Genomic DNA, 16466 nt, shown 5'->3' with positions numbered 1-16466 from the left:
ATGCTTCTATTGTCACAGAAATGGAATAAGCTACATAGGCAGCTCTTAAGGCTCCACATTGGAAGCAAGGACCATCAACAATGTCAGATCAGCAATTTCCAAAGGTGTTTCTTTAATATCTGGTATTGGTTGTATATATAACTCATTCTCCTCAATGTAGGCGTGGTCTGATTCGTCATCAGTCCCATCATCATTTTCCTTGTCGTGACAACTCTTTGAATAGGAGACATCATTGCTGGGTTCAAGACATTGCATCTCCTAGTAGAGATATTTTCTGATACAAGTATGAGCTTTACATAACGAATCAGTTCATTTTTTTGTTATATGTTGGGTTCTCGTTCTTGTCAAAAAGGACTTCGACTGAATGTGGAACATATACAATCTGAGTACCGCCCATGACGATCCCTTCACTTTATTCAAAAGTGATGCAAACCGCTGAATCAGATTTCAAGCAACCTGGAAGACTTAGAGCTACTGGGCCCTGAACAGCAGAAAAATATGCCATTGGGCTCATGAAACATCCAGATTTCTGTGTAAGAAACAAAAGTGCACACCCAGTTCTCTTGCGACAGACCAGAAAAAACATTAAATTGTAACCAAACATCTAGAGGGCGGGCACATAAGTCAAACTTTTAAATTTCTTAAATCTGTCAATGCATTCATCAAATGGTCCCTGATCTTGGACACTGCTAAATGTCTGCCTTACTAAAGGCTTTCCTTTCAAGGAAAAGTTTGGGATCCACTGACGACCGTACTCAACAATCCCAAGAAACATCCAAACCTCCTCCTGGGTGGTCAGCTGACTAAATTACAGAATTGTAAAAATGCGTTCTTTTGAGATCACCATCACACCTTTTTCAATATGGTGTCCAAGAAAGGTGACTTTCTACAGAACTGCATTTTAGTTGGGAACACCTTTTCATTTTCACATAGATTATTTAACAAGGCAATTGTATCAAGTTTGTAGCCCTCTTTTGTCTTGGATGGGACCAGTAGGTCACCAATATATTGCATATCCACTGAATTAAATGGCAACTTCTAACTCCAGAATTTCTTCAGGATTTGGCAAAAATTTGAAGGAATTTCCATATACCCATGTGGAATTCTGCACCACACGAGAACTATATTCAAAAATTGAAACGCAAATAGATTTTAAAACTGGGAATAACTCCACTATTGAATCTAAAGAATTTATTTTGAACATAGAATCCTCAACTTGTATATCTATCGCAACACCATGTGGTGTGCAATAAAATACATAATTCATTTGGCAGAGCAAGTCCCTTCTCAACAAGTTCACAGGACTCAAATCACACAAATTATATTGGTGGTTCTTCTCCATCTGTCCATAACTAGAACATCTGCTATAGCCTGATTATTAATTTGTTTCTTAGTGATCCCTACAACTTGGACTTCTCCTCCCAAGAGGAAGAGTAGGCTTTGGACTCCCACAGAACTTACTGTAAAACGGGTAGCACCTGTATCCATCAAAAATGAAACGGGATGGCCATTGACTTCTCTGTCAACGTATTGGCATATTTGGTCTACCTCTAGGACTGCTTCAAGTAGGCAATCCTTCTCCCCCTCCGGCACCGTCATTTTGAAACTACTCCCTGGCAACTCATCACTCAGAATCAATTAATTCCACTGGCACCCTACACTATAGTGCATATTGTTACTCATGTTTTGCTGTATTACTGGGGCTGTAGGCATTGTCATTCAAAATGATTTCTGACTTTGCACTTTTGGTCCAGTATTTTGCATATTCAGAGCTACATTATTACTCTTCATCTGTGAAATATGTTCCACATTCCTCTGAAACCAGTGTCCGGCCCTTCTACAAAAGCAACAAGCAGTATTAGTTTATATAATTTCAACACATATTAATATCATCACCTCTACCACTATTTTGCATCTACATCTGGTTTATTGCATTCACTCCAGACTGAAGAAAATTCATATTTGCATTTGAACCCATCTGATTTCTAGATTCTTTCTCCAATTGTTTTGTTTGCACAATCAACAACTTTTCTTTAAAATGTTGTCACTACAGTTCAAGATAGTCACTCCTACAATTCACCAATTCCAAAAAGTCATCAATACTTTGTCTGCCAACAAAGTTCACTTTGCTGATTGTGATTACCAATCTCTGGTCTTAAATCATTCAGGAAAGCTGATACGAGTCCACTAGCCCTATCCCTTTTGGGGTCTACGGCTCGACTTTGTCTCGTGAAAATCTGCATAAACCTCTCATAAAAGGCATGCACCAACTTTTTAGACTTGTGTGAAGTTCTGAAGATTTTATTCGCATTTACATCCTTTTCAGGAACTCGATTTTTCAAATATTTAATCAGATTATTGTATTTAGTAGATACTTCTTCAGAAGGAGCACCACTAGGAATAATCCTTGCTTATTCTTGTGTAGGTTTGCCAACAACAGTCTTGCACTCAACCCACAAATAACTAGAAACCACAATCTCAAATACTGTATTTAGATTAGCCTACAGCATCTGGGAAATGTGTGTCAATTGATGCATCTCTTCATACCATTTTCCTGGCTCCTCTCAACTTGCGGAAATTATCAGTAAATGCATAAAAATTCGCTCGAGTCCATGGCACATGCACAAAATTCCCTCCATGAACTTTTCTCAAAGAAAGCTTCAAAACCTCTCCTGTCACAACTTCCAAATAACTTGCAGCACCTCTTGCCCTACCTTTTAGTTCCTTTCATTCTCTTTTTATGTGATATCCTTCTTGATATTTCTTCAAATCATTCCAATCCCTTGTTTTCATGTCAACTTTATTTTATAATTTCGTTTTACATTTTTTATCTTGCAGATGTCAATCACTAATTTGTCAGCTAATTCTTCTCGTGTGTGCTTCTTTTGCTCATCTGGTTGCTTCTTTACTCACATATCTAATTTTATCTGTATTGTAAGTTTTGAAGTCTATTTGATTCAATATTTCCCTGCAGCACCTCACCAAATTCAAATCAAAAACAATATTAATTTGCTCAGGAGCTTCTTCAACTACCACTGTTCTTAGAGGTGTAGCAACCTGAATCTGCACTCCCAATTGTGTATTCTCACTTGTGCTAGCACAGCAGCCATCACTGTATCTGCTGGTGCACTCTAATGCTACAATAGTAGTAGAACACTGCATAACCGTACCACCACCTCTCCCAGCACACATATCCAGGTCTGAGCTAACCCCCCTCGTTTCCACTGATTTTTCCATGTAGGGAAGAGGCCTAGAATTCATGAGCTCATTAAAGAAATTATCGATCAGAATAATGTTTTTTATTATTCATCTTGTGTTTGTCATGATTCTCATTAACTATAGCAGGGAATGTTTTTACATACTCAATCCTAGCCTCCATCCAGCTCTTTTCCTGTTGATCCGCTTTACTCTCAAGCCAATGCTTAAATTCGATTTGCACCTTTTTTGCTGCTTTCTTTTGCCATGCAGTCCCATTTATTAAGAGCTTCAAACAATGTAGATCTAGGCAGCAGCTTCATGTCGTACATGGTTTGCCTCAAGAAATCCAGCTTCCTAACATTAAAGGTACCCTCTAATGTAAATTGTAAACCTTCATGTGCAGTATATTTAGTCCAATCTGAAAACCAGGCACACATATAGTATTAAATCTATCATTCAATAAGTTGGCGTTCCTTCTGCTGGTAATTTGACTTTCCATAAGGACCACAGTAGCCTTGGGTTTTTCTCCCATTATTTCTACTCAAAACGAGCTAAAAAAATCACAGCAAACAAACAACCAATCACAGTTCTGCTCTTTCACAGGTTAACCTATTACAGTGCAGCTACGTCAGTAAGCAACCAGTCAGAGCACTGATTTGTTGTGAAGTATTACCAATCCCAGCATGACTCCCAAGCTTACTAACCTATCACAGCACAACTTATCCTTGAATAGGAAAAGAATCACAAAACCTCTCTTTACTCAAAAAGCAAAGAAATCGTGTCTGTTTACCCAAGGGAGGAAGAGAAAGTCAGTAAATCAAGTAAAACAACTCAATCACAAAACAAGAAACTTCAGAAACAAGAACAAAATGTAAAAAAAGGAAAAAAAACAAGGAATACAAAAGAACCCTTTTACAAAGTATTTCAGTTCACACTAGGCAGATTCCCGTCCAGTGTTAATTCACCCTATTCAATGCGCCTGCTCCCTGCACTCGAGTAAGAATCACCAACCCAAATTAAGCACATAATCCTGAAAAGGAAAACTCGTTAGTTCAGAGTCCTTATCAATGTGTCTGTGGCGCTTCACGCTACACACAATTGCAGACGAGTAAAACCAGTATCTCTCGATCTTGGATTTCGACGAATCCTATAACTAAACCAATCTATAGAACCAATAAAATATTAAAATGAACCCACAATCGTCATTGCATATCCAAAAAACTCACAACAAAAAGAGAAATAATTTTTCGCAAATACATACTCCAACATACAGCACAAATACATTTACTACTCCTAAATCAATTCACCCTATTCATACGTACTCTCCAGATCTTTCAGTACTGCTCAGCAAATCACTTCTTGTGAGTCTCCAACACCGAACGTTTGGCAGAGTTACAAAAACGTCTTTCCCCTTCGGCTTGGGCATTAACCCGTTTGCTGCTTCGAACGTTCAGCGCCAGTGCTGAACGTTCGAAGAAACGGGTGTGGCCGCGTCGGCCATTGGACGTGCGCAGCACCAGGGAGGTAGCTCGCGTAACGGCCGACGGCAGCAGCGAAGGAGTTAAAGACATGGAAATCTAAAGTAAATTGTTTATGGACTATTCTAGGGGTTCCCCACAAAAATTAGGTGCTCTTGCGCAATCATCCTGGGGGCCAAACTTCAATGTTTTACTGCACTCCAATATTTTGATCATCCCAAAATTCAGCACCCTTAATGTAAGTCACCACCCTCTTTGTCATCAGGCCTAACAAAATAGCAGAGTAGTTTAATAAATGACTGGGTCCGCTTAATAACTTAGTTTTAGACCAATGAAAAGTTCAAGGCTTTAATTACAAAATCAGCAATACTTAAGAATTCAAATGATATGAAGGCTCAGTTACAGAGTACACAGTTAAAACAAACATCATCCCTAGAGGAAAAAGGAAAGGCTCTCTCTAAATGGACAGAGTCCAGTAAGGAAAACGAAAAGTCTCTGCCTCACCCCTTAACTAAGGGATTTTTATACACATTTTCTTCTTCTGTAATTAGGGAAAAAACTGAAATCACAGCACGTCATTACTAGCAATAAGACATTCGATAAATCAGAATGATGATCATCACACAAATGATTATTTATAACACTAACCCATTTCTAAGGAAGATGAAATCTTCCATTTTATTCCACAACAACAACACAGTCCAGGCATGTACAACACAACATGAAAACCTTTCAAACAAAGGCTCGTACACCAGTGATCTCACAAGCCTACACGAGAATTTCCAATCAAAATGTCCTTCAGAATGATACTTTGGGTACGTGAAGAAAGTTTAATTCACAATACACTCTCGCTAAGGAAAATAACCTCTTATGTAACAGTGTCCTGTGCTCTGCGAAGACTGTGGGTAGAGAAGACACGCAGGGGGACATTGATTGAGAGGGGTAATGAGCAGGAGCACCAAATAATCATTAATTTTAATAAAATAGTGGCTCTGCAAAAATGTGGCATAGCTAAATTATATTAATAAACACTCTTGTAAAACTCTGAATAAAATCCTCTTAAGTGCAACATTATTAATATAGCGGTTATGATTATATTCATCATAAATATCATTAGTGTTCAAAAATACTTGCAGATTTTGAGAAAGATTGAACTGTTTTGTGCCTTTTCCCTGAAAAGGAGAGTCTAGGACATTCAGACTATGAGCCTCATCTTTCAGCCTCTGTCCTGGATTTCAGTGAGGTTGATTCTAAGGCGACTGGCATTAATGGTTTCCTGTATCCTTCTTGTCAAGCACCCCAGGTGGCATTTGTAGACTCTGCAGTGGGATCTGAAGTTTCAGTGGGCCTAACATCAAGGAGACCTCTCCGACCATGTAAAGATATCATAGGAGGTGGCAAAAGATCTGCAATGGTGGCTACTTATCGGAGAGTGTCAGCGGTAGTGGTGACCACTACATCTCTTCTGGAATGGGGCAGCCACCTAAGAGAGGTGGCACTCTGAGGTCTCTCTGGTCTCTGGCAGACTCTCGGGTCCATAACTTCTGGAGCTGAGGGCCATCTGCTTTGTGTTATAAGCCTGCCTTCCTTCCATTTCAAGGGGAGGGTGATACAGCTGCTTACAAACAACACCAGCATCATGTACTTCTGCAACAGACCGGGCAGGTGGAGTCACAAACTCTGTCCCAGGAGGTTCTGTGCATCTGGAACTGGCTGGATAATTAAGGAAATTTGCTGGTGGTGAACCACCTTGCAGGACGAACTCCGCCATTAACACCTAACAGATCACGAATTGTAGTTGCATCCAGTACAGTTTCACTCTTCTGTGAATGGTAAGAAACATTTCTCTATCGATTTGCCACCACTGACAAGGCTCAATGTCAACAGTTCAGTATATTGGAGGTTCCAAGGTCTTTCTCACTAGGAGACATGTTCCACCTATGTTGGAACTCCTGTATGCCTTTACATCAAAGCTTCATCTGCGTTGCGTTTGGAAGAAGATCAGAAATAACCAGGCCAAGTCATCCTAGTAGCCCAGGATTGGGCACAGGCTATGGTGTCCAGAGCTCTTCGGAATGAGCATCTGTCGTCCGATCAGGCTACCCCTCATGGAGCATTGCTGTCGCAGCAATGGGTCAGAGTTCTGCACTAGGGACATCGCTATCCCCGCTTTCTTGCTTGAAGACAGAGCGGCATCAGCTGGACACCCCTGATCTTCCTCCGAAGGTGGTTGATGTTAACTTGACAGCCAGGAGTCCCTTGACAAAAACCGTATACTTCTGTGTTTGTGACAAATTTGTGGCTTGGTTGGCACGTGGTAGATAGGCCATCTTCGGCAAAGGTATCTGACGTTTTGTTGTCAGAGCAAAGCCCAGCAAGTATTTACCCTGGGGAGCAAAGCCCAGCAAGGCTTTGCTTTGGGTACTATTAAAGGATACAATCTTTAATCTCCCACTGAATCATGCCCTGCATTAATATTTACTACACATTGGCCAAGACGCAGCTTCTGGAAAGACTACAGCCTCATTCTACCAGGTCTAAAGCTGCTACCACTCCATTGGCATGCTGAGTTCTGTGCTGGGCAACAGCCAAGCAGCTCCGTGGCTGTCACTCGATACATTCATGAAGCATTACTGCTTGGACAGCCATGTCCGTCAAGAGGGGCATATGGCCTAATCGGTCCTACAGAACTTTGATTTGAGTCCATTCACACTCTTATTGCATATGCCTCACCACCCCACCTCCCCTCAACCTTCCCCATTTTCTGATTTGTACTCTTTCTAATAATAGGATCCCAAGTCTAAGAATCTTCACTCTGATCACCATCAATTTGCTATTGGGGCTCTGCATCTGGGGCACGGGCCACTTTGAAAGCAACTGATGTTGGTGCGCAGGAATGGTGCCGATATAGACTCCACATGTCATTTCCAGAGCAGAACAGTGGCAGTGCAGAGTTGAACGGTGCCACCTACCGGCGCTCGTAGGTACTGCTGAAAAAGTTCAGGATTCAGTCTGACGCCTGAAGAATATTGAAAAGGTGAGAAATTTACAGTTAGTCTCTACCAGAAAGAGCGTTATTGAAGGTAAGTAAATTGTTATTTTATTTATTAATGTATGACTTGTATGTTTAAAAAGACTTTAGTTTAAATCCGCTCTTTCCCAAAAGCACAATTTTAATTATGCTGTGTTTTTGTTTCTCCACAGGTCCTTCAGTCTGGGAGACAATGAGGGAGCCTCTGCACCCAAGGACAAATGTTACCCTTTACGTGGGGGGAAGGGTAAACCAGTAGGGAATACAGTACAAACCCAACCCTACTGGGAGGGGCGGGAGGGCCGGGTGGGAGGTGTTGCCGTCACTGTATTAAGTCGATGTTGGGAAGCGTTTTAACATCTGGAGCCTTTGTGGGTAGAAAATGTCTCCTTTACAACTCTGCACTGGATGTGAAGAAGCAAAAGAGCAAATCTTATTCACCAAGCAGCACATTCTGGATTATTACCATGAAACTTACCAAACTAGGACTTATATGTAAGCCAGGAAAAATTGTTTAGTGCACAAAAAAGGAAATCTTAAGAATAGGGGTTACAAAACAGCAAAAGGAATTTATTTTTATGTGAGAGTTCTACTTTAATTTATCCCACTGATGGGATGTCTGAGTATTTGCATGTTGATAAAAAACGACACAGATGAAGTCAATGCATTTTAAAATGCAGCCTTCTGTCCATAGGAGAAGCAGTCACCTGCAGTTTAAAGCATTTCACCCAAAAATGTAGAGCTCACCTGCCATAAATTGAAACATTAAGCAAGTTGCCATCTTTTTTGGGGGCATAATCAGCTAAAGAGAGAATACATTTTAGTTTGACATTAAAACATTAACAAATGGAGGTGATTTAGTTGTTGTATTTTCATTTTTTGCCAGGACATTGTTTTCAAAACATGCATTATGGCTCATAATGGTTGGAAGTAACTCAATTTATTTTAAGTGACATGCTTGCATTGCACCGGGCCAGACATGTATTCATTTACCCATGTTGTGCCAGATTTGTATTGCAGATTACCGATCATAGCCTTGCATTCACAATTAACCCTCTTAGGTTCTGTGGATTTTATGCTAAAGAATAGAAATATAAAATACTGTAGACTTCAGCTAGGCCTTTAAAAATCACATTAGGATCAATAGAAATACGACTGTCATTGTATTGTGAGTAACCCGCACAATGTGGAAAGCTGATATACCTGTGCAAAATCCTGCCAGTGCTATCAATGTGATGTGCTTTCTGCATGGTTAATATGCTAGTATGTTATATAAGAACCTTAAAGATTAACATGTTTAAAATTAAATCAGTTACAAGGCTACTTAAATGTTAGATGGCACGAAAGGACAAATGTAGAACATGAAAACGTAGTTGTTTTATATTACAGTGTTTATTACCACCCAACAAACTATCTGCTATACTTTGTTCAAAGCATGATCTTAAAGAGAAGTTAAGTTTAGCGGATGTGAAGCAGGGTACCTGCACTGTACTGGTGCATGTTGGTGGCACGCATTGCCCTGGATAGGTACACAGTGGTGCAGGTTAAAAGCAAAAGTTGGTTTTGATCCCTTTATTTTCATTGGTTTAGCTATTATGTTACTTTCTATAGTTACATGTATTCCTGTGAATAAACCCTTGTTAATTTAACCTCTTACTTTTACTTCCATGTGTATTTTCTTATGTACTGTGAATGTGGAACCATAAATGGTACACTCGGTTATGTGTTATAATAATTGTCTGTGTCTAAATTAAGACTGCATCAAAGGGTATCCCATGATGGTGATGAACAGGATGAAGTAAAATGGCTAGAATTTGGCTGGTCAGATGTGACACCATAGTTTTCTATTAATACAGGCTGTGTTCCATTGAATAACAAGCCAATTACACTGTTAAGTCACATTTTTAGTTCATGTCACCTTTCATTTGCAGTTATACATATTGCTGAAAGATAGACGTTCCTTTCTAGGAATAGTTGTTTGTGTTCGCTTCTGCTTTGAATTCTAGATAATGCTATGATTATTAAGATGTGAAATTTGAGGTTCTAATGAATATTAACCCTTTATCCATTATTCAATATGACCCAAGACACCAGACTGGGCTCTGTCCACTCTACATGGCCACTAACAAATGCAAGTGATTTCATGAGTTGTTTGCCCTCAAGCAAGATAGATGAAAGTAATATTACTTTATTTACTGTTGGTGTGACCTTTTGCAGACACAAGGAAAGAAAAATCACCTTTAACCTTCCTCCATAGTCACAAAGTAGAAGATATTCAAACATCTGATCAAAGTTAATATAACAGACTAACTCTGATGTTAGTGTTCACTTTTTCAAAATCCCTACAGCCAGTTCTCTAGATTTCATGTGTTGTAGAACTTAACCATAAAGGTGCTGGAAATCTTATGTTCTGTGACCGCTCAGTAACATGCTGCTTTCAAGATCCAGTTCCTTAATGTCCTGAGCAATGTGGCAACTGTAACGCCGCTCCCCCTTTGGCGGCTGTGGCTGCAATCAGTATATTGGGCTCTTCCAACTAGAGTCCATCCTAGTATTTGAGCACCGCAAGTTCTTTTTCAATGGGTGACAACACAACGGATTTTGCCACCTTGTGGTAATTTTCAGAAAAACCTACTCTGTGCACTAAATAGTCTGTAAAGATTTTCGGTTTATAACAGCTGGAATCTCTGTGTTAAAAGAAAATAGGGGCCCGCTATCTCTGTCCAACCCGTGTCTGACTTACTATATGGCCATGGCACTCTTTCAATTGTCTTACTATCTTGCAATCCAGTCCTAAAGAGGGGTTGCTAAATCTTTGGCTGTATCTGTTGTTAACACTTGGCCATTCTACTTTTCAGCAGTTCTGCCAGATTAGAAAATGTCTGCCTTTGCTTTACCAACTGGTCATAAAGTTGTGAAAAAACATTATCCAAGTCAAAGACCGAAATTCCTGTCTGAGCATCTAATCTGAGGCCTTTTTGCCTTTAGACACTTACTAGAGTGTCATACATTAGAATACCTTTACTTCCAACTGTGCAAATGTATGTGTTGCCAAAGATTGTATCTCTCATTGTCATGTAGGTCCAATAGTGCTTCCTAATTCTAGCAAAGTGGTGCCATCATATCTTGGAGTTGTTGAGTTTACTTACATATGTTACCTGGGATACCTTTACTATTCTTTTGCAAGATGGCGAGGAAGGCAAATCAGTTATCATAATGGGTTTTCCCACTTTAACTATTTCCAAGATCAGGGCAATTGAGATTTCACTACACCATGCTTTGGTGTGGTTGTCTATATTTTGTTCTTATGTCTCCCCAAATATCACTCCTTTAGATGCCTCCTTAAAAAAGGTAACAGGCTGAAATAATAGGCTAGTCTTTGGTTCTTTCCTCGGACTCTTCTCAGAACCCATATCTTTCTTAACTATGTACTAAATTGATGTTACATCAAATTTTTACACGGTAACTAAAGATACCTCACACGCTTCTTTATTAATCTTTCTATTATCTATCCCTTAAGATGGGGGAAACTTTAAGTTTCAAGCTCAGTTCCTGCCTAGGCCTGAGCTAAATGCTTATATTTGGATTCACCTTGATCTTAAAGGTGTCAGTAAATGCATGTTGTATCAGTGTCATGATGAATATGATCTTTGGTACAGAAGTTCTTTCTTAGACGAAATTAATATAGCAATCTGTATGGTGCAGACAGTTTGCCTTTTTTTCTCTTATTGCATACATTTGGAGGGTCTCCTATTCAGATCTTGCTTAGGATTTAAAATTCTTACAAATAACTTGGCCCACAAGAATCTGGCATCTGGTTACTTAGGGGTATACCAACACAGGAACAATTCATTCAACAACCTTCACTAACTAGCGTTATTACTCTGCATAGACAAAGTTCACTTCCCAAGGCACTTTATTTGCTGTTTTGTGAGTTTCCACTTGATATCAAAGTTTACCATTAGTCTGTTTTGCGACCCAAATTTATTGTCACATGGACAAGAATAATATATGCCTTCCTGCTAGTGGATAAACAAACTCATCCTAGATGCAGTCCTGTTCCATAAGGTGATTTCACTTACATTGGATCTCTTGCAGCAACACTAATGACATTTGCATATTTATTGTATGTGAATCCAGGCTTGCGTTCTCATCAGTTGGTGGTCCTGCGCCATTAGGCAGTATTCAGGTCGCCTGATGGACCTGCTTTAAGTGTTGTCTGTACTCTTATGGGCTTGGTTTAGCGCAGATACTTTTTTGCAGCAACCCTACACCCTGGGAAACTGTAGTAGATTCCAATTGCAGCAAATTGACTTTAATATTCTCTGTGGTCACAAGACCAGAATAATCTACACATCAATATTTCAGAGCACAATTCACTAGTTCATAGTTTAAGTAGATGTTCCTATATCATCATGCTTTCTTCTTTTTGATACTGAAAAAGAATGACCTGTTTGTGTATACGCGAGTTCCCTTGGCCAAGTTCATGGGCACTTTGTCAGCATGACTGAGTAACTGTGATCTTACCTTCTCCAGCTATCTTTCAGATTGGCAATCAGCTTCGTTAAGCCACATAGAGAGCTACTCATACGTATGTAGACTCAATATGTTAATGGGTTTTGCTTAGCAGTGAACTCACCAGGTGTGTTCTTTAGGTGGCAATAGCAGCTCATATTGGTTGTGTTTTATTACCTTCATTAAATTCTGCCTGGGAAGGCTGCAGTTCCCCATGTCTGTTTTAGCTAGACTTCCCCCTGAAAATTCTCTCAAATTCCATTCTCCCACTCTATCAAACTTAGTTTCTTTGATCTTCAGTGCTGGATGGGAAGAATAAGGTTTTTAGAACTTAGTCTTTCTGCATCGGGTCTGACATTAAATAGACAGTGTTGTATTTCTAAACAGTATACACTCTTGCCATTTCTTTCAAGTTCCCTTGTTCTGTTTTTCCATTCTTCGTAGCCTTGCACTAGTGCATTCTTAAAAAGATGGGTAAGCTAGTTGATGGTTATTTTTCCTTCAGTCTGGTTTTGCTATTTTGGAGCGGAAGCAGATCTGTCAAACAGTATAAGTGGGTCTGGGAGACTTACTGCTGTATAAGCATGAGTTCCTCTCAAAAATCTTTTAAAAGTAAATCTGCAATTGCTTTATATTCCTGTAAGCATTATTTCTCCTACTGCTAACAATGTTTATGAGGAATGTAAGCCGACCATGGAGATCAGTAAATTCTCACTTCTAGGACTTTATAGTCCCCCTCGTTGGAACTCGAATAGCAAGAATATTTGCTAAATTGATGGTTGGGTACCAAATGTTGAATTACCTCTCCTTACGAAACTGCTTTCCACAATTTGGGCTTGTTTGTAAAAGTCAAGCATTGGCAAAGTGTCATGATCCCCCATTAGAAATGTAATTATACATTTATTGTACAACCTTTTAAGTAAAAATGAGATGTTACAAGCAACATTGTATACATTGCACTTTTTTTGTTTACGGAACTGTGATTGGAAGGTTTTAACATGAAACATTTGACAAATTTTAAGTGAGGTAAAAACTGTAACAATGCTTTTTTTGTTTTGTTTCTTTTCATTGGACATTTCACAGTGGGTGTAAAATTGGCCATTACATGCATTTTTAATGCAGTTGTTTCACAACTACATTTATTAGTAGTAAAAAAGTGTTTGCTCCACAAAATGATTCCATGATTACATATATTTAGCACCTGGCATGATTTTAAACGGCAATCAATAAACCATCAAAAGTAAACTCCTTGTTTAGTGCTGTCAAAAAGGTTTTGAGGGATTTTGTTGAGTGTTCTATTAAGATTTAAAACAATCGTAATTTCTAGGTTCCACATAAAATAGTTTTACATTTGAAGTAATAAACTATTTAATTCAGCCTGAACAATTTAAATACCACCCTGGGATATATAAAGCCTATTTATTCCGGAGGTGCAGTCTTGATTATTGTTGAATGTTGACTGAATGTTTATAAGCGTGTGTTTTGTCTCGTTACATTCCAGTGTTTCTGCCTCTTGGCATGCTAAAAGCACTGCATAATTCATCTGCTTTTCACACTGAATAAAGTGCTGTTAGTGTGCTATACTACAGAAATAACCGCTGCTAACTGATGTTTGTACATTTTCTACTTGAAATATTTTGTTGTAGGAACCTCAGGAGGTCTGTGTTTACTGTTTTTATATATGACTTTTTTCTGTTTGGCTTCTCTACGAAGGAACCTAATGAAAAAATATGGCTGAACAATTTATGTTGGGAACAGAAACCAATTAACTATCTTTGGTTTTTCTGTTGTAAAATTGGCTTGTCACATTCAATGAGATGTGCTCATTTACCAGAAGGAACCATTTCCATTATAAGTAATATGAAATATTCTTGTGGGTTCCTTTGAGTAGTTAAGTACTTGTATGAAATGTATACTATCCTGCACCTTTATATTTGCTTTTCAGTCATTTTCGGAAAGCTAGAAATTGATCTGTCAAAAACATGGTTTAACATTTTAAAAGTAGCAAATGAATCTCAATTTATGTAAACCGAGCTGCAGATGTTGTTTCTTGTGCCCTTGTCTGATATAACTAAGCTGTGCATACTGTACCACAGAATACTGCTCTTTATTTAAGTGGCTTTCCTGAATTTATATGCCTTGCAATTCCAATAAAATATACTATAATCGTTGAATCTCAGGTGACTAACCTTGTGCCCCTTCTTATTTAGTGCACATAATTTTCAAAGATGTCTTAATTCCACTTTTCACATATTTTCATATGTATATATGCTTTGTAGAATGGCTGTTTGAATAATCCAAATTGTCCTTTCACTGTGGAATCATGATGATTTTGGCATCATACGACAAGACCTGCTATTTAATTCATATTGAATATTGCAAATATGGTGCAAGAACATTCTTCCCTAGAGAAGACTGCATCTACATACAAGTGCACACATCCAGTTTTAGAAACCTGTGTTGTATACACAGCATTTACTAGTACTGGATAAAACGTATTTCCAAAAATAGGCAAAGTATTTATGCCACTCCTTCATATTACTGCTACTGCCATGTGTGTCCTTTCTTGAGCCTATAATAAACGAATGTACCTGTATGTATAACCCATGTAACATCCACACACTCTTGACCAGCGAAGTATCAAAACAGGTTATTTTCTAATCTTTAGTCAAGCCATAAGCTGCAATGAGTATATCTTTTGTCTAATTGTAGCCATTATGCTGGAGAAAAACGCACTTTTGTTCAACTTGCTAATCATAGTTTTACTGTTAAACTTGGTTTACACATATTTACTTCTTGTAAAGTTGAATACCTTTTAAGATTCTTCTGCTATTAAATCAAAAAAAGATTTTGGCCTCACCTGAGACCGTGTAAGAAAAGATTAGTGAATTTAGACCGTTAATTACAATAGTGGGAAATCCATATAGTTGTACAATGAAAGCACCCATGATGTTTAGCAAAAAAAAGCAAGTCTTAACCGAAAACCAGCGTTCAACTGACGTACTATGTAGGTTATTTAAGATGTGATTTACTCTTTTCTATAAGACAGTTAAGTAGACATGTACATTTCTCCTCTTTAGGGAAGTGAAGGCACAAGCAATTTGGAAATAATAGCCATGACTGATTAAGATTCTTACACTGTGATGAGGATTCCTTCTTGATTTGGTTTGAATGGCAGCAGGAAGCTACTTAAACATGTAAACTGATGGTGCTGAGTTGCACGCATTACAGTGTGTGTGTGTGTGTGTGTGTTATATACCTTTTCTGTTCAACCCTTCCTTAACAGTTGGATTTAAAGGAATTTTAACATAGATTTGTATTGTATTGAAGCTTAGAATCAGCCAAAGTGACGGGATCTTTCTGCTGACAATTTAGGTTGTATTGGATTTGTTTTACTGCTTTAAAATGGATGTTTCCTTGTCCTGCCACAATGTTAGAATGTTTCCTTCAAACATATCTTCTTGTAACCTCAGAAGCTGTACTAAATTTGAATGCTACTTTTGAAGTTTGCCTCTGTGCCAGCAACACTTCATTTTAAATAGAGTATGATTTTAATTTTTGATAAGCTGCTGAATTTTAGAGTTTTTTGGGGCCACCAAATATTTTGGATCATGCAGAGAATATATATTGTACTGTAGTAATTTTTGTATTTACATTTGTATGATGTGACATAATAGATGTGAATGTTAATCTTTGCTCGACTACGTTAATAAAGTTGTTTTAAATATACTTTTTGCATTGTGGTTTCTGTGGGGTCGATAGCAAAAGATTAGTCAAATAAAAGATGTTCTTAACACCAGTGTTATTTCATTGAGTTTACTGAGGTGGGAGCTCAGTATTTTCCTTTTTGGCCTTCCATTGACTACATCTATGTGTTTAGCTTTAGATTATTTGCCCTTGGATCAATATCCCACCCCCTTTTGGCACTGATAGAATAAAGAAAACTGAAACCTTAAAATGTTTATATGCTTCTATGGAAGAGGTGTGGCGCCGCGGCCAGGGCGACTGACGCTGGAATCTGGGGACCACGGTTCGATCCCCGGCTCCGGCAGCAGGTTAGCCCAGCACCATGTGACTCTGGGCAATAGCTCGCTTAATCTTCCCGACGGCCCCCAGCGCCTAGAGACCCTTACGGGTGATTGTGCGCTTTACAAATGTGGAGTTTATTTATGGGTCCAGATCCCTGAAACCATAAGAAATATCCTAAATATCCTTAAAGCATACATTTTCAGGCTCTTTCTAAA

At 38.7% G+C, this 16466-nt stretch overlaps 1 protein-coding gene across 1 annotated transcript in view; it reads left to right on the top strand.

The window, feature by feature from the left end:
* The window catches only part of TNPO1 (transportin 1), a 1741771-nt gene extending 1725820 nt beyond the window's left edge, over nucleotides 1-15951 (top strand). The window contains exon 24 of the mRNA XM_078675276.1: nucleotides 7881-15951. The gene's annotated coding sequence lies outside the window, so the exon portion shown is untranslated. The remainder of the gene's footprint in view (nucleotides 1-7880) is intronic.
* The last annotated feature ends 515 nt before the right edge of the window (nucleotides 15952-16466 follow it).

Source organism: Lissotriton helveticus, chromosome 2_1 (genome assembly GCF_964261635.1).
Source record: "Lissotriton helveticus chromosome 2_1, aLisHel1.1, whole genome shotgun sequence".
NCBI classification, from domain to species: domain Eukaryota; kingdom Metazoa; phylum Chordata; class Amphibia; order Caudata; family Salamandridae; genus Lissotriton; species Lissotriton helveticus.
Note: the sequence above shows the minus strand (reverse complement) of the source record. Positions and strands in the feature narration are given on the sequence as shown.